General features: G+C 42.2%; 1 protein-coding gene and 1 pseudogene across 1 annotated transcript in view; one reads left to right on the top strand and one right to left on the bottom strand.

Annotated features, from left to right (window-relative positions):
* CASK (peripheral plasma membrane protein CASK) overlaps positions 1-5,000 on the top strand; it is a 1,131,710-nt gene that overhangs the window by 644,779 nt on the left and 481,931 nt on the right. The gene's annotated exons all lie outside the window — the stretch shown is intronic.
* The window catches only part of LOC136825085 (protein starmaker-like), an 84,106-nt pseudogene that overhangs the window by 72,214 nt on the left and 6,892 nt on the right, over positions 1-5,000 (bottom strand).

The raw sequence follows: 5,000 nt of genomic DNA, 5'->3' as shown, positions 1-5,000 counted from the left end.
GAATATTCGCCGCAGCGGAGATTTGCGTCTGTGTTTTGTTGAGATCAGCATTATTTTCAGTGTTAGTGATGAAAGTCATTTAGTGTAAAAAATTATAAAACTATCAACCATCAGGAAATTATTGTTTAGTGTGAGGGTTTTTTCCCCGCTTTATCATTGGAAATGATTGGGTGGGAGAGAGAGAGAGAGAGAGAGAGAGAGAGAGAGAGAGAGAGAGTAATGGGCTTGCTCACAAGCTTCCAGGTTGGCCGGAGGTCGTCTGCTCAACTTTTTCTTTCCAGCAGGAGAGAGAGAGAGAGAGAGAGAGAGAGAGAGAGAGAGAGAGAGAGAGAGAGAGAGGGAGAGAGAGAGAGAGAGGGGGGGGTCTTGAAGACTCTGAACTTTATAAGGAAATTTAAAAAGGAGCGGATAAAGTTAGAAAAATATGCAATAAAAAGAGCGCAGATACCGAAGGACTCTCGAGGATATTCCACCTCCTCCTCCTCCTCCTCCTCCTCCTCCTCCTCCTCCTCCTCCTCCTCCTCCTCCTCCTCCTCCTCCTCCTCCTCCTCCAGGCTGGGACCTACATGCTTTTCTTAGTAGACCACTGATATTTTTGTAATATACCTCGAAGGCATTGTTTACTTATGTATATTGCCCTCAGATTTTTGGTAGCTCTGTGTCAGGGACTTCAAGGAAATCCACAGTCAAAACAGAGGCAATATAATTTAGCTTATCAGAACAAAGGACGTGAGTTTATTTACTGTGCAGTGTTTATACTGATGAGTGGAGAGTACTGTCCCTTCCTATTCAGCAATGAATATTCACTTGTACACAAATGGTTCATTAAAATAAATGCATCTCAATAAGCAAAGAGTCGTAATAGTGTGTGCATAAATGCATGAATGTAAATTGTATTCATATTCACTTAATGAATAAACACTCGCATACAATTATCGCGTGTGAATATTAGATCAGAGTTATTTTAGGAGTTCACAGTTATGCATATCGCGACGTATTTATGACCACGACAGCCGTCGTCTGCTAGAGCAGTAGACAAATGCTGTTATGCAAGTGATGAATTACCCCTCATCAACATGTGTGCAGGTTTGTGGTTGCGGGCATTACGGGCATACGTACAAGTATGGACGGAAATAGGCGGAAATATATCGTGTGCTATTCAAGTCTGCTATGCATGAGGAAGAACAAAATATGACGTATTTTTAGTTTGTTCAGGAACTTGTAATTCTGTGTATCATTATAGATTACTGTGTGCTCGAAATATACCACCAAAGCAAGGACAGAAGAAAACGTGTGAGATTTAAAAATAAAACAAATAAAAAATTCGCCGGAAAAACTTCGGCGCAGTCGAGTTTTGTGTACAGCGTATAATGCTGTATGAAATTCTAGATGTGCTGCTGTATGAAACTCTCAGCTACAGCTGGGAAGCACTCACGCGCTCAGTTGCTTCCCAGATGTGGTCAAGTGAAGGTGCGTCAGTGACGCCTCCGGAATTGGACTCGGTGGTGCCAGATGCACGATCCATGGCTAAATTTAACCTTAAATAAAATTAAAACTGCCGAGGCTAGAGGGCTGCAATTTGGTACGTTTGACGTTTGGAGTGTGGATGATCAACATACCGATTTGCAGCCCTCTAGCCTCAGTAGTTTTTAAGATCTGAGGGCGGACAGACAAACAAATAGCCATCTCAATAGTTTTCTTTTGCAGAAAACTTAAAAAAAAAATGGAAGTTCATAATAAAGTTGGTATTTCAGGTCTCAGTTTTCAGCCAAGTAAAAGAGAAATTGCCCCGATGACCATAAAAGTTCCTTGAACTCATTTTATTACATCTGCCGGGAATGCTGCTTCAGCGAATGGGACGCAAATAAAGAGAGAGAGAGAGAGAGAATTCAATAGTTCTGTAGGTTTTATTATAGTTAAAAAGTGGATGCCAATGTGTATTTTATTGGAATTTTTTCTGGGGTAGTTCAGCTGTCATTACAGAAACTGGGTAAATTGATCTTGAATACTTCGTTGTTTTATGTGATGGTGCCACTATCTGTATACTACATAGGTCTGTGAACACATGCTCTCTCTCTCTCTCTCTCTCTCTCTCTCTCTCTCTCTCTCTCTCTCTCTCTCTCTCTCTCTCTCTCTATATATATATATATATATATATATATATATATATATATATATATATATATATATATATATATATATATATATATACATATATATATATATACAAAATTTATATGTATGTATGTATATACATATATATGTATATGTGTGTATGTATGTGTGTATATTGCTAAAGCCGGAAGGCTAACCTCTTTTCTAACCATCCTCTTTAAGCGAAAAAAATATTAAAACTGGGTCCAGGTATGTATTAATAACTGTAAATTTAACCATTCATCTCATACTTAGTGAATATATTTCCCTATATCCCACAAAAAGACAAGTGGCATTAAGTAGAGTACCTGTAGGTTTACCTGATCAAGTTTCCCAAACGTAACTCCCCCTTTCCCACATCAGCCTCTACCACTAGCGTACTTACTTCCAAATGAAAATCTATTACACCGACGTAATCAAATTTAGTCCACAACTCACTCGCCCAGGACGTGAAAGAGGTGGTAACCACAGTGTTACTTTGGTCCTTTGTTTACCATAAGACGGATAAGAACTTGGTAAAAGCGAATGGAAGGGAGGAGAAGGTTGGTAGGATCCCAACTCTAAGCGGTACAGAACTAAGCTGGCCTTGGGAATAATTGCAGAAGGAACTAAGTGGGCCAATACAGAGCTAGCGGTCTGTTGGGATGAAGATGGGGACATAATTGAGAATAGACCAGAGCTAGCAATCCAGCTAAGGAGGAAGAGAACCTACCCTACGCGAAACAGAGCCGGCTGACCGTTGTGAGTGAGAAAAAGACTCCCATAAGACAGTTCAGAGACATCAGACCTGGTGAGTGAGGAAAAGACCCCCATAAGACAGTTCAGAGACATCAGACCTGGTGAGTGAGGAAAAGACCACCATAAGACAGTTCAGAGACATCAGACCTAGTGAGTGAGGAAAAGACCCCCATAAGACAGTTCAGAGACATCAGACCTAGTGAGTGAGGAAAAGACCACCATAAGACAGTTCAGAGACATCAGACCTAGTGAGTGAGGAAAAGACCCCCATAAGACAGTTCAGAGACATCAGACTTAGAGAGTGAGAAAAAGACCACCTTAAGAGAGTTCAGAGACAGCAGTCTTAGTGAGTAAGAAAAAGACCACCACATGATAGTTCAGAGACGTCAGACCTAGTGAGAAAAAGTTTTCCATTTTAGGGCAGCGCGGTCCTTTTTGTCCTTTAACAGATATAGGGAGCTCTTATAAATAGCAATTTTATTCGCTTCAGAAAGGAAACGAACGGAGCTTTTGCATGTGATTAATTCTCTTCCAGACCTGTACTGTAAACACACAAACTCGATACGTTAAAGCCATGCCTTCATATTTGTAAAACAAGTTTTTTTTTTCATCCTTACGCACGCGTGTGCATACGCAACAACCATGCACACACAAGTAATCAGACGGGATACTGTATTTACGTATGTAACTCTCAAGACGCAATTGCAGGTCTCACACAATCTCAGAGATAGGAAGGCTTTGAAGTTTTTATTTACTTGTAGTATACATTCTTGTTGAGGCGTGCTTGCTTGCATGCACACAGAAAGAGGAAGAGCAAGACATGGATATTTGTGGTGCTTGTTTTCGTCTTAGCAAGTGCACGCGCATTACACACGCACACACACACACACACACACACACAAGGAGTAAGATTCTTCTCTTGTACTCAAGCAACGAACAAGACCTGGATGCGAGCATTTACCTGCATTCGTTCTAAGAAACCGCTCAAACAGAAAAAGTAGAGTATAGATTTTTGTATTTAGTGCCATTCCGTATAATATGCACTTACATGCAAATAATCTCAAGCCCGCAATCGCGCAAGCGAAGTGCTCGCTATTGACTTTTGCGGCCACACGGAAGTGCACAGATACACACACACACACACACACGCACACACACACACACACACACACACATGGAAGATATGGCAAGCGCCGCCAGTTGTGTCTGACGCTCCTGCAGGAGAATAACCACACAGGCACGAATGGCACGAGAGCTCTTGCGGTCTCCAGAGCGTTGGCGGTAGGCAGTAAATACGGGGAAACCCTCCATAAATGTCTGAGGGCCAGGTGCGTGAGTTCGCCTCAGCCTTATTTGCTTGCTTGTCAACTCGTTGCTTTTTTTTTCTCTCCGCCCGAAAAGTCTTTCCGTGGATACATATTCAGTTCGTTTTTCTCTCCTGCGGAACGCAATGCCACTTTCTGAATCTCGAGTCATCAGGTTCCGTGGCTTGTAGCTGGGGGCCAGCCTTCTGTGTGTAACCAGACGGAATGTTTATGTAGGTCTCTTCTGTTAAAACGATATTTAACGGACCATGAGCTCTACGTTAGACTTGCCGTCGTCCAGTCTGAGGTTAACCCCCTCTTGTGAGTATGAAGAAGACAGTTACTTTGTACGTCGGGAACGGTGCGTTGCGCCTCGAGGTCGGGACTAAATATGTGATCCCTCAGATTACAGTCAAAGCTGGTCCGCTGGTATGGTCGCTAGTGTCGTGGCGTGCCGCTCAGATGTCGCGAGTTCGCGCCTCTCCCAAGGCGATGAAAAATCACTGGTTCTCTGTCATGATCAGTTACTGCTGCAGCGTTGGGGTCTGCTGCGGTGGGAGGTTGAAACCAACATTTTCTTTGGAAGCTTGAACTTCAAGTCGGTGGCTCCTTTGATGTGCTTGTTCCATGTGAATAGGTTTCATCTACTGAAATAATAATAATAATAATAATATTCTCCGGAAGCTTGAATTTCAAGTCAGTGGCCCCTTTGGTATGCTCGTTCCACGTGAATAGGTCCCATCTACCGAAATAACAATAATAATAATTTTCAAACGGTAAGCGTACACGGGTATTATTCTATGG

This window comes from Macrobrachium rosenbergii, chromosome 37, assembly GCF_040412425.1.
Source record: "Macrobrachium rosenbergii isolate ZJJX-2024 chromosome 37, ASM4041242v1, whole genome shotgun sequence".
Classification (NCBI taxonomy): domain Eukaryota; kingdom Metazoa; phylum Arthropoda; class Malacostraca; order Decapoda; family Palaemonidae; genus Macrobrachium; species Macrobrachium rosenbergii.
The sequence above is the reverse complement of the archived record's forward strand: the minus strand, read 5'-3'. Positions and strand labels throughout refer to the sequence as shown.